This window comes from Stegostoma tigrinum, chromosome 6 (assembly GCF_030684315.1).
Source record: "Stegostoma tigrinum isolate sSteTig4 chromosome 6, sSteTig4.hap1, whole genome shotgun sequence".
NCBI lineage: Eukaryota > Metazoa > Chordata > Chondrichthyes > Orectolobiformes > Stegostomatidae > Stegostoma > Stegostoma tigrinum.
This window is the reverse complement of record NC_081359.1, coordinates 53477598-53491816: the sequence shown is the minus strand read 5'-3', so window position 1 is coordinate 53491816 and position 14219 is coordinate 53477598. Positions and strand designations below refer to the sequence as shown.

General features: G+C 43.4%; 1 protein-coding gene across 1 annotated transcript in view; it reads left to right on the top strand.

Moving 5' to 3' along the window:
• hikeshi (heat shock protein nuclear import factor hikeshi) overlaps positions 1-14219 on the top strand; it is a 37482-nt gene that overhangs the window by 4447 nt on the left and 18816 nt on the right. The window lies entirely within an intron of this gene.

The following is a 14219-nucleotide window of genomic DNA, read 5'->3' as shown; positions in this document are numbered from 1 at the left end:
TGGGTCTCAAACTGAAATCTGGCTTGATGAATCATCTTATTTTAACATGGTGTCTTCCACTTAAAGACATGCTATTCTGCAAATTTAGTTTTAACAATAAAGTTCATTATGTAAAAGAGATAACTAAATTGAAAGATTTCAAGATACTCAGTAAAATACAGTCTCATTTACCCTACACTTTCGCATTTCAAAACTCAGTCCAGAGAGAGTTTCCTTCTTCAACACATCTGTAGTTTTGACTTAACTGTTTGCTTCAATTTCCAGTTTGAGATTTTGATAGCCTGTTCCTTGAGTATTCATGACGTTTATCTTGGGCTTTCTCAGCTTGGAATATCCCACTAAGGCTCTAACCAAACATTTCAGGTCTGAAACTTTCAAACTAATATCCTCACGTTGAAGTAACTTAATTCCTAACTTTTTTGAAGTAACTGTTTTGTCTGGGAGAAATTGTTTCATATACTTGACTTTAGCCAGGACCTCTGTGACCTGAGACAAGAAGTTTCCCACGCTGGGTTATCACCATTACCGCTCCAGGAAGTTTTTAATTCCAGCCCCCTCTTTTTGTTTTTTCTTCACTTTCCATTTTAAGTTTTCTTAACTCTGGCATTTTCTGTTACTGTCTGCTTTTCTTTCTCCAAGCTTCCCTTAGTCTCTGTCTTTCTTCTTACTTAAGTCTTTCCATTTTTAATTATGTTGGCTAATTCCAGCTGTGACATCGCAGTTTTCAGATTTCCTTTACTTCTACCTAAAATGTTAAAATAATCATTTTTTAAAAATTCATTCACGGGATATGGATGTTGCTGGCCAGGCAGCATTTGTTGCCCATCCCTAATTGCCCAGAGGGCAGTTAAGGGTCAACCATACTGTTTACAAGATCCTGCTTTTAGACCAGTCTATCTGCTAAGTCTTTCAGTTTATCTTTACTAAAAAAAAATCAACTAACCCACTGTTATATCTTCCACTTCCAGAAAACTCATAGCAATATTCACAGCTATCTTCAAATATCATGCGATAAATGTCTGGGATAGCCCCAAACATATTAGTTCCTTAAAAAAAATATACAGACCCCCTTAAAATTCAGTGAGTTTGAATGTGAAATGAGCCCTCATTTATTATGATCTCAGACTAAATTTTGACTTGATAGATCATATTTTTAAAAAAGATTTAGCAAGGTGGTCTTTCACTGAAACACAAATGTAATTCTGTAGATTATTTTAAAAATACAAGGTGTTTACTTCACAGAAGCATTGAAGATAAAAATAGAATAAATTGAACCATATCTGAATAACAACTTTAAAGATTTCGAAACACATCGTAAAATTCAATTTTGTTAATCCATGAACCATTACATCACCATAGTCAAACACCTGACAGCTTTCCCTTCTCTATCACAATTATATTTTCAATCAATTTATTCATCACTGTTATAATATATGTCTGGAGCTGGTGGGTTTAGAACCAGAGTTAGGGACTATACTGCTGCACCACAAGAGTCCTTCTGTCACAGCAATAGATTTTTCTTTTAATTCCCAGTCTAAAGTTTTTGGTAGTCTCTTAATTGAGTATTCGCACAACTGAGCTCATAATTTTGGAACCTTGAATAACCCCAACAGGTTTCTAACAAAACATTTACAGGTGTGGAACTTCTAAACTAAAATCCATACATTAAGGTCACCCAACTGTTTTAAATAAACTTTTTTTTTCTCAAGGAAAAGCTGTATGTTACACCAAACTTCACCCAGGGCCCAAATGAAATGAAACCAAAAGCTTTCCAACCTAAGAGTTGGGTTCGTTTTTTGAAGACCCTCATGGACTTGGTTTCATAGCAAGACACTGACCTGGCTACTAAAACACAATCCTTTATTATTAAGCAAGTACAAGCTGTGGAGGATCGCTGCACTCAACCCGGCACAGAGTGCTGAGTTCCGTAAACGATTCTCCCCGAACAGTGGACAGTCCCCGCTTTTTATACTCTATTTTGGCTGATACATAAAACAATTACTACATTTGGAACAAAGAGAACCGGATACAGCATTGATTGTTCACAAAGTGACTGATAACAACAAGATGCGATTTCAAGCCGCCGAAGGGTCTGGCTTGAAAAAAGGTCACTGAACTGGCCACTTCAGTAGAAACAGAAGTTTCAACCGTTTACAGAATTACACAAGTCTCACACCTTTACGAATGTTTCCCACCCAATTCTATTCGGGCAGGAAGTTCAAGACAGTGTCCACATACCCCTGTGTAAGAAGATAAGGAAGATCACTCCCTCCTTTTATCATTCCATGATAACCTATATCTGGGCTGAGAAGGGAGCTACTAGTCTGTTGGCAATAATTCTGCAACTGGAGTTCAGACATACCGTTAATACACAACAAACAGTTATGACAGTCATTAAGGTAACCTACTTATGCAGTAGGTATGAGCCCTAAGAACAGCCCAGAAGCCATCCAAACCATCCTTCCCCAGGTTGGGATTCCTCTCTGTACCGGTCCAATTGCCTCTGTATGGCTTGGATGGCCTGGGTACTATTATAGGATTCAGCGGTAACGTGGCTAATGCATTTATCCCCTGTAATTGTACATACTCCTCCTCGTTGAGCCAACTGATAATCCACTGCATACTGGGTTTGCTGAATATAGAGCCGAAGTTCAGCTAATTCTTGATTTACTGCTTCCAATGCCAACATTGTGCTGTTTCCCAGGGCGGTGAGTATACATTTAAGGTAGTTTTGATTTTTAGCGCACACCACGCCTGAGGAGCTTCCCAAACTGACAGTTCCCAGGAAGCTGTATCTCAAGGGAGAGCCAAGGTGACCGGATCCTGCCATTCAGCGCAAAACTCCTCACTTATGGACCGTGTGACAATTCATCGTCGAGTACATGTTCGTTGGGGACAAGGGACTGTGAGACGCCCAATAGTCCCAACAGCAAATAGCACCGGCAAAGTAGAAAAGGTCCCGTTGAGAAGGAAAATGAATCCCTTCTTAGCACGGTGGCAGGTAACGGACTCGCGTACTATTTTGTAACTGTTCCAGGAGGATTAACTCTTAAGTGGTTGGAAGTCCAAGGAGACGTCCCACACCCCATATCTACATGGGTGCCATTACAACTGCCACAAGTCCACTATATGCCCACAGTCACATTCACTGGTTTTGATTCGAAATGGGGACAGTTCAATAGTCCTTCTTTAGTTGTGCAAGTTCTTTTTACACACCGATGGGGCCAGGAAGCATCGTGGGGATGGTTAGTGACGCTTACTAAAGCATGTGCACAACAAGTTCCAGTACTATTAAAACAAAGTGAATAGTTACCAGCATTCGTACAGTTGGTCCCTTCCTTCCCAGGCTTGGGTTTAGTACCTGTACAATTGGAGGGTCTGTTAACCAGCAGTTCTATGCATTTACCCTGCACACCCCTCTCCCAAGTTCCTCCCTCTCCTTGGCAAGGCTTACCAGAATAGTCTACTTCATAGAGTTGGTGAGGGTTCCATCCTTGTGTTGCTACAAATAAAGCTTCTACAGACTGTGCCACTGGATGACGTGCTGTTTGATTACCATGCAGTTGGCTATGTGTCTTATAAAACAAATTGTCCTCCAACCCACGCACGGTCAGAACAATACTCAGTCCAATGCTTAGTTGCAAGCTGGTGAGGAGACCCATCATTTGCAGTCACTTAGGTGGATGCAGCGATTCTGCCCCTTGACTTTAAGGGCTGTCGGAGTCTGGAGAAGCACTTCAAATGGCCCTTTCCGCCTTGGCCCAAGCTTGGGACGATCTCAGTCCCGAATGAGCAAGAAATCTCCTATCTGTAGCCACAGAGAGTAATTCTGATTCTTAAGGCCCTGGTCTGATATCTGCGAAGGTGGTCTGAAGGCACACTTCCCCTCTTGAATGGGGAAACTTTAGAGATGACGTTAGCTGCTGAAAGTACTTTTGCATTTCCTCGCCCATAACGTTCAAGTCTGTTTGGGTGGGTGGGCTGTTATTGGCATCCCAGGGTGTCCTACTGGGTCGGCCATAGACTCTCTCTGCCTCTGAGAGTCCAGTGGTAGAGTGAGGTGTTATTCTCATGTGGTACAGAGCTAAGGGCAAAACCTTTAACCAGTTAAGGCTGGTTCCGGATGTTAGCTTAGTCAGTTTAGCTTTTGAGAGCTCTGTTAGCTCTTTCCACTATCCCTGCTGCCTGGGAGTGGTAGGCACAGTGAAATTGTTGTTGGATGTGTAACGCATCACAATTCCTTATTAATCTTGCCTACAAAGTGGGGGCCATTATCTGAACTAATTTGTCATCACAGTCCAAACCTTGGTATTACCCCAGTTAATAATAATTTTACTACCATTGAGGCTTTGTTATTTGTCATTGAGAACATCTCTATCCACCTATTAAATACATCAACAATCACAAGACAATACTTATAACAATGTATGCATGGTAATTCAATAAAATCTAGTTGCATACATTCAAATGGTCCACCTGGAAAGGGTGTTCTTCCTGGTGAGCATCTCACCCCCAACCAACATTGTTTTGCTCGCACGTCAGACATGATGCTTTACGAGACTGGGCTGCCTCAGCCAGCCAGAGGTGCCACCAGGTATGGAGTATGATACCACTTATTCCCTCTTTGTCTTCATTCTGATACCCACCTTGGCAATCAATGAGTAAAGGCAACAAAGCATCAGGTACGCACACTTGGCCGATTGGAGTAACCCAAAGGCCTGATGATGCAGAATGCGAACATCTATGCGCCTTCCAAATGTCCTTTTCAGAGGCAGGGGCATCCCCCTGCCAGCGCTGAACAGTGACAATATCTGACATGCCTATCGTGTTCGAAGGAGGCGAGCGATTTATCGCCTGCTTGTTCATAGAGGGCACAATAAAATTTTGATCTGCAGCAGTCTGTTTAGCAGCGTGATCATCCAGAGTGTTGCCCTGAGTAAATACAGAGTCATGGGAGGCATGGGCAGTGCGTTTGATAATAGCCAACTGTCTAGGGAGGAGGATTGCCTGAAGAAAGTTTTTGACATATAAGGAATTCTGGATGGGCGCACTTGAGGATGTTAAAAACCCACGCTGAGACTACAGTTGGCCAAAGCCATGGGAGATGCCAAAGGCATACTGAGATACAGTGTAAATATTCGCTGACTTCCCTGAGGCTAGAATGCAAACACGGGTGAGGGCAAAAAGATCTGCCTTCTAGGCAGACACTGGGGGCTGAAACGCCACTGATTCTAATGTGGAGGTGGCATCGACAATCACGTATCTAGAGGGGTATACCCAAGGCGGACACAGAGGAACTGCCGTCAACGAACAAGATAAGGTCTGGAGAAAGGAGTGCGAAGTCAGTAAGGTCCGGGCGGGGAGAGGTTAGAGATTGGTTCCTTAGTAAGCAGTCATGTGGGGGTTCTAAGAATTCATCGGTGGGGGTGGGGGCACTCAAAAACATGACTGGTTTAATAGTGGAGCAGAAAGAGAACGTCAAGAGGGGATTGTTAAGGAGTGTGACTTCTTAGTGGCTTAAACGTGCCAGGGTATGGTGTTGAGCCTGGTGGGAGGTAGGAGAGTTACTATGGCATGTGAGGTTTAGACAGTAAGAGGCTTGTGGAGAGTAACATTAGAGGCCACAGTGACTAAAGAATAAATCGCAGGAAGAATCTGAGAACAAGAGGGTTATCCCTGAGCTACAGAGCCCAGGCGGGTAGAGTAGTAGGCACCCGGTCGTTTGCGATTGCCATGAGTCTGTGTCAAGACTCCAGTAGCACACCCATCCAGAACATTAACATATAGCTGGAAAGGCCTGCCATATAAAGGTCTTCCCTCAAAGCTGGAGCGGGAGCAAGGGCGGCTTTTAAGTCTGTAAAGGCTGACCTCTGTTCGTTAGAGAGGATGAAGGTTTTTGGAGCTTTACAAGAAGCTAAAGGAGTCATTAGTTTAGTAAGTAAAGTTAAATTAGGGAACTATGGTTGACAATAATTAACCAACCTTTAAAAAGACCCTTATTTGTTTAGGGCTGGTGGGCGTGTGAATGAACCCTTGGGGGAGACGAGTCCACCACGAGTACTGCTGGCCCTTGAAAGTAAAGGCAAACGGATACTGAGACCCCTTATTCAAGGGAATAGCAAAAAAATGCATGTTGCAAGCCCACAACGGTGAAGACACATGCATCCGAGGGGATGTTACTAAGGATAGTGCAGGATTAGGGACAATTGGATGTAAGGGTCTGACTACCTTATTTATTTGTCTGAGGTCCTAGAACAGTCTGTTGCTGGCGGCCAGGTTTAGGGACAGGTAGAATAGGAGTATTGCGAGGTGACTGGCAAGGGACCAATATACCATGTTGGAAGAACAAATCTATCAAGGAGGTTATTCCTTCCACTGCCTGATGTTGAAGTGGGTATTGAGGTATCAAGGGTAAGGGTGCTCCCGGGATGACCTGTATTTTTATGGGGGTGATTGGAGTATATCCTACGTCGTGTGGAAGCAGACCACTGGTCTGGAGAAATCTCCTCGGGGGGCTATGATGAGGGTCGTTGTGATGTAATGGCCCAGAGACAATGAAAGATCTGCAATAATATGTAATGAGACCATCAGCCAACTGCTGTGAAGAACCCTTCACTTCCGGGTCTGATTGTTGGATCAAGCGGTGCACCAGAAATCCCAAGGGAAAGCCCTGTAGCCGGTATTCACAGTCAGTGTGAGGTGAGTGGACACAAGACCCGATTGATGCCATAGGTGGGGTGACACCTCCACTAGAAACGCTGATCTTTCCTTCCCCTCAATAAACCCTATAATAGTAACAGATAAACTTGATCCTAGATAGGGGGCGTAAATAGCAGCCAATTCACGGGAAGTGTCTGTAGGGCTGTTGCACAAGGTAACATGAGGGCTAGAGATCTGTAGAGGAGGGGTGAAATCTCGAGGAGATAAGTCGATTGTCCACCATTGCGGCAATCGATGAACCCAAAACTGTTGCTTAATCCGGTCACTTTTTATGCTAATGCTGTCATTGAGACAGAGAATTTCAACTTGAAGAAGGCACAACAAATCTCTCCCCACAAAATTAACTCCCAAATTGATGGCGGGGGCAAATTTGAATAACACAGGTTTGAGGGCCCAAATGGACTGTCAACGGCTCTGTTAAAGAGTAGGCGTTTTCCTGCCTGGTAAGCCCGCTAAGACTTACTGAGGTGGGTGAGACCTTTAAATCCATATCACATATGAAGCATCGAGCATAGATGCCATGGCCCCAGAATCAATCATAAAGAGAATTGCTACACCATGTACAGTTAGATTAACAATTGGTACATCCTCCGGATCGCTAGTTAAAACGGGCAAATTGTGTGTACAAGGTAGTCAAGTTGGAAAAGGATTACTAGTGGAAAAAGGTTGCCTTTTTCCTTGGGGTCTCCCTTGAGGTAGATTTTGAGGACAATCTCTCTTCCAGTGAACCCGACTGCCACAGTTAAAACAACCATGGGCAAAGCGGGGTGTTCCATCTTGCGACAGAGGGGCACTGGGTCTATGGAATGGGGGAGTGGGTGCGTATGATGCTCCATATTGAGGAGCAGTTGGACCATGTGGATGGGTGGCATAACTGTTACCGTAATTGTCGACCCAGTCAGGAACATAGTACTGGGGTTCCATTTGATATGGCCTTGCTAATTCAAAGTCCAATGCTAGAGGCGCTGGGTTTTTGGACCTGGGTTGGCGTGGGGGATGCTGCACCATGTCAAACTTGACCCTGGTCGATTTGGATTCCTTAGCAGTGTTCCAGTAATAAGTCAAGGCCTTTCTCATCTGGGGCTGTGTATTATCTGGCCAATCCATGTTATTAGTGTGAATAGCCGTTGCCACAGCCTCAGGTAAACACTGCAGCAAAACAGCACTGAACAGTGGTGAGGGATTCCCTGCAATGTAGGCAGTATCACCAGCATAGTTAGAGCATAAACGGTCCCAGAAATCAGGGCCGTCCTCCCACGTTTGGGTTTGCACTCTAGCACTTCGGTAACATCTGCCGGCTGCTGTAAGGCTCGCTTAAGTGCATCTTTAATGGCTTGTAGCCGAAGACCTTCAGCCACGAGACCTGTAAAAGCATCCCAATCTTGGGTTTCCAAGGTGGCCTTTCCACATAGTACATTCGCTAGAGGTAAGAGCCATACAGCACAGACTAAAGAGGTCTTCAGGGGGTGTGGCTTGCTATATTTGAATAGTACCCAGGATGTAATCTATGAAGTTGTCAGGATTAGCCTTTTGATCAGGGGGCCTTGACATAATTAAACACATCTCTTGCAGCTTCCAAGGGGTGTAGACCTGCATGGTATTTTGACCACCCTGTGGTAGGTTCGGGTGAGGGACCGTGCGATTAGGAAATTGTTGATTTTGGTTTTTTTTATAAACGGGGTCCTTCGTAGGGGACGGCTATCTGAGGGTCCCTCCTAAACACTGTCCTCAGATTCAATATCCTCTGTCTGTGAATCAGGACTATCATACTCTTCGCCACTACTTGCAGAATCGCTAGGGAACACTAGACAGGCACTAGAGAGCAGAGAAAACTGTATGCGGGGCTTACATTTTTTTGGGCTCTCCCTGTGAGTCTTAAAAGAATCATGCCCTCCCTCCTTTGGTCCACTAGCGCTCTGTTCCGTATCCTGTTTCTTGTTTGTCTGTTTAGTTTTAGACCTAGTATGACAGGAGATACGGTCTGTGAATGGCCCCTGAGTTGGATGCATGGCAGAAGGGGAAGCCATGGGTTCAGCAGGAGAATCGTGTGGGGTGGTTACTGAAAGGCCTGGAGATTCTGTGGTAGGAGATTTGATTTGGGTTCGGACAGCGTACAGTGTTGGTGGTAAGGACACAGACGATTGCTGGGGCTTATCGCGGTGTTGGGATGCCTGTTGGTGTAGGTTGGCCAAAGATGGGTAGAGTTGTGGAGGAGTTAGTGGTCTCAATGGGGCAGAAGAGGGCCTTCCCCAGTCCTCCTTGTCTTGCTTGTCTGTGTCATTGCTTTGGAACAGCATCGGCAAGCCAAAAATGTCAGGAGGTATCTCCGAATTTTTTTTTCCATCAACTCAGCCTACTGTTCTAATCCCTGTTCTCTGTTTCGTCTTTCCTTTTCCAGCCTTTCTTGTTTAACCCTTTTCTGTTTGTTCATTTCATGATCCTCACACTACAGCTTTAAAACGCCCAAAGTTCATGGTTTCCCTTCATTATCACAGGCGCTAATCGCTCTCCTATTTGCATTATCCATCCAACTGACCAATTTTGATTTCTCAGTCAGCTCCTCAGCTCTTTTTCTCTAGGATGGCATTTACCCTTACCATTTTGCTTCTCGCATTACATGTCCATATTGCCTCCTCGGCTTTAATACGTAGATCTATGTCCCACGTTCCCCCTATTCTCATTTCCCAATTTTTTGTTTAGGCATGCTGACAGATGTCTGAACCGTGCTTTATTTTCGGGGTCATCCCAACATAACCAATGCAGTGGGGTTCCAATGCTCAACTTATCCAACGTCTGTCCCATTTTAACGCTTTTACTTCGTACTTATTTCTGTATACTATTCCAGTGTCCTTGGTCTCCACACCCACTTCAGGGTCCTGACCTTCGCGTGGGGGATCTCCCCTCTTAACAACCGGTCTGAGGCAGGGTAATTGAGACAGACACTAGTTATCCTTTACCTACGTTCCTGGGACTTGAACCCCAGTTTTGGAGGACACTAACTCCAATTTCTGATATACTTGGGAGGACTCTAACCTCCGAATTCCCAGTCCTTACCTGGGGACCGGAACCCCTGTCACTTGGGTACTGAAACTTCCCGGACTTAGTTAGTCAATTTATACTGACCTGGGGACTCGAACCCTGGCCACCGGCGGACTCCAACCTCCCGGCATTAGGATTTATCAGCATCCACGATTGTGAGTTGTCTCGGGGTTCTGTCAGTACAGAGCCACGTAGGGACGACGGGTCGCACGGGTGGTAGGTTAGTGAGAGACCAAGGTGAATCATACCTTGTGGGCCCATCCGTCTCACGCCACCGACACCAAACGATCACTTATTCAGTCCTCCACATACGACCTCTGTAAATGTTGGAACCCTGCTCACAGCACCAAATGTTAGGTTCGTTTTTTGGAGACCCTCACGGACTTGATGTGATAGCAAGACACTGACCTGGCTTCAAAAACATGATCCTTTATTATTAAGCAAGTACAAGCTGTGGAGGTTCGCTGTACTCAACCCGGCACAGAGTGCTGAGTTCTGTAAGCGATTCTCCCTGAACAGTGGACAGTCCCCGCTTTTTATACTCTATTTTGGCTGATACATAAAACAATTACTATATTTGGAACATAAAGAGAACAGGATACAGCATTGATTGTTCACAAAGTGATTGATAACGACAGGATGCGATTTCAAGCCACCGAAGTGTCTGGCTTGAAAAAAGGTCACTGAACTGGCCACTTCAGTAGAAACAGAAGTTTCAACCGTTTACAGAATTACACAAGTCTCACACCTTTACGAATGTTTCCCACCCAATCCTATTCGGGCAGGAAGTTCAAGACAGTTTCCACGTACCCCTGTGTAAGAAGATAACGAGCATAAAAATTAATGGGATGTTATCCCGTTAACATCTAAAGGGCTTCTCCTGAAGCAAAATAAATCAATTCCTGAGCTTTTTAACTGAAAGCAAGCTAATGCTCTTCAATATTACTCTGCTTGTAAAACTACAATGAAAACAAATCTGTATCCTTGCCCAGGAGTTTCAGGCCCCTTCCTCTCCCCCTCTTGCTCCTTTTACAAAAGAAAACCCATGGCTCTAGAAATACTGACAACTTAAATTGTTAAACTCTCATCAGCACACAAGACTGAAACACACGTTGTGAGTTCAAAATCCAGATTTTGAAAAATAAACGTCTTGATCGTCAAGTGGTGGATCAAAATGGTTTGTTTTGATCTGGCTGCTGTTGAGCTTCTTGAATGTTGTTGGAGGCGTATGCACAGTATTTTATCAAACTCCTGTCTGTGCCACGTGGATGATGAACAAGCTTTCGGGAGTCAGGGATGTGTTAGTATCACCAGTTTCTGAGTCGGGGTAGCCAGTGTATTTATGCCACTGTTCCAGTTCAGTTTCTGGTCATTGTTTACCCTCAAGTGTTGTTGGTCTTGATCCTGAAACTTCCTCGTTTATCTATTCCAAGTGCCTAGAGGCAAAGTTTAATATTTCATTAGATATTTTGATTGCTTTTGTTTGCTGAGTGTTGATGTTTTGTGATTTATTGTATAGATTCCTAAATGCCTTTGCTCCCCAAAGGTTTAATTTCACCCTTGAGAAACCACTTTTTTTTGCATGCCAAGTACACAGTTTCTGACATCATCACATTGATGATCACATTTGGCAGAGCAATGCCTATTAATCTATCTGCGAACTTTGTATCTCCATGTCTGTTAATTATGGGACACACTATACCACATAGTTTCATGTTATGTGAAAATTTGGATAGATAGCTTTCTAGTTCTTTATCTAAATCCTTCGTGTAATCTCCAGCAGCACCACTTGACATGGACTGCGAATCCACGTACATTTACTTTATATTTCCTCTATTTCCAGCTGATTTCCAATCAATATACAGGGGTTATGTTTTATTGCAATTACTTTAAAATTCCTTAAGATTGTACAGATAAGAAAAAAAGTGAACTGCTAACACCTATAGCGTTTTATTTCGTTCTGTGTAATATGGTGTCTTTAGATTCAATTGCTTTAATAACTGACACAACTTTGTGAAATAATGACAGTTTTGGCAGAAGGTTGAAAGTGGTATTCCACATAGATTGGACCTGCTATTGTTCATCAGAAATATAACTAATTTGGGTTTTGGAATAGGAAATAGCATCAAATTGGTGGGTTTGGGGTGTGTAGTTGGTACTGAGGAAGACTGTGACAGATAACAAGACATTAACAATTTGGATTGTTGAAATAGCAAATCAGTTTCATATGTAGATAGGAATAACTTTGGTAGAAGGAAGTCACCACATCCGTGGATGATAGGACTCTAAATGTGATAAGAGTAGTAAAGGAATCTAGAAGTAGCAACTTGCATTGTTTCAAAAATAGCTATGCTGGTAAATACACCATAACAAATGCAAATAAAACACTTTTTCTAGCGAGTAACGTTCAAAAACAGAGAAGTTATGATATACTTAACTTAAAACCTTGGTTAAACAACATTTATTTATTCCATCATTGGCAGCAGGTGGCTCTGACTAGGCCAGTATTGGTTACCCGCCTGTAATTGCCCTTGAAACAGTGGCGCGGAGTCATCATCTTGAACCTGTGGTATCAGTATACCCAAAGTAATGTTAGGAGTTTGACCCAGCTGTGTCAAAGAAATGATGATATAGTTCCAAATATGGATGGTGATAATTTCGCACTGTCTGTTCCATGTTTCTTCCAGTGTTTGGCATGTAAGTATTTTGTGTTCTGACTTTGCAGGTTGACAACTCATTTTTAGATATGTTTAGCCCTGCATCTAGCATGCTGTTCTGAACTTTTAATTAAACTAGAGTTGGTACCCTAGATTGATGGACATGCTAGAGTGGAGAATATGCTGACTGTGAGGTTATTGATTGGCATTGAATACAATTTTGCAGCCGCTGATAGTTCACAAGGCCACAAATTAGCCTGGTTTGGTGATGCCGTTCTGTGTCTGTCCCATTTGGAAAGGATGGTGGTGCAGCACAGCATAGTGGAGTGTGTTCTCAATGTTAATTTGAACTCTCATGGCTATAGGAACTTTTCAGCAGTCACCCCTGCAAGAGCGTCATAACAAGATATATTTACAACCAGTAGGTTGGTAAGGATGAAGCCAAGCAACTTTTTTTCACTCTTGTTTCCCTCCCCATCTGCCAGCAACTCAGAAGCTTTATGTCCTTTAGAGACCAAGTTGGTCTGAGTGGTACTGCTGATCCACTCCTGTTCATGAAGATTGAAACCCCCATCATGATGCCATTCTAAATTAATCCCATCTGCCAGCACTTGACACATTTTCTTCTACTCCATGTCTGTTCGTGTGTCTGTTGAACTGCTTCTTAAATGTTGCTATTTCATTATCTGATTTGGGCACCTCCCCTGGCAGTGCATTTCAGGCAACTGCCACCCTCGTGTAAAATAACTTGTCTCACACATCTCTTTTAAATTTTTTCACCTCCCACCTTAAATCAATGCACCTCACTTTAAATCAATGCGCCCAGTATTTGACATTTCCACCCTGGGTAAAAGCCTGGCAATCCAGCTTATCCATGCATCTCATAATTTTATATATTTCTATCAGGTCGCCCTTCAACCTCGAACGCTCTAGCAAAAACAATCCAAACTTGTTCAAACTCTCTGTATAGCTAATACACGCTAATCCAGGCAATATCCTGGTAAACCTCTTCTGCACCCGCTGCAAAGCTTCTACATCATTGCTGTAGTATAGTGACCAGACTACACAATAGTGTCAATGTGCTCTAACTCTACACCTGTAACATGACTTGCCAACTTTTATATTCCGTGCCTTGACCAGTGAAAAATCCCACAGCACCAGGTTATAGTTCAACAGATTTGTTTGAAAACACAAGCTTTCAGAAGGAACGAGACTCTGAAAGTTTCAAATAAACATGTTGGACTATAGCCTGGTGTCATGTGATTTTTTTAGTCTTGTCCACTCCAGTCCAACACTGGCACCTCCACATCATGGTTGATCAGTGAAGGCAAGCATGTCATAAGCTTTCTTTACCACCTTATCTACTTGTGTTGCCACTCACAGGGAGCGATGGACTTGCACCCCAAGATCCCTCTGTATATCAGTGCTCGCAAGGGTCCTGCCATTTATTGTACACTGACCTCTTGCATTTGATCTGCGAAACTGTATCAGCTCAGTTGTCCGGATTAAACTCCACCTGTCATTTCTCTGCCCAACTTTCCATCGGGTCTATATCCTGCTGTATCCTTTGACAACTTTCCTCACTACTCACCAGTTTTTGTGTCATCCTGACACTTAGCTGTTAGACCACCTACATTTTGATCCAAATCAATACAAATGATGGATGTCCTAGCACTATTCCTTGCAGAACATCATTGGTCACAGACTCTGTCAGAAAAACACTCCTCCTCAGAAAAACACTCCTCCACAGCTACTTTGTCTTCTATAACCAAGCAAATTTTGTATTCGGTTTCCCACATCACT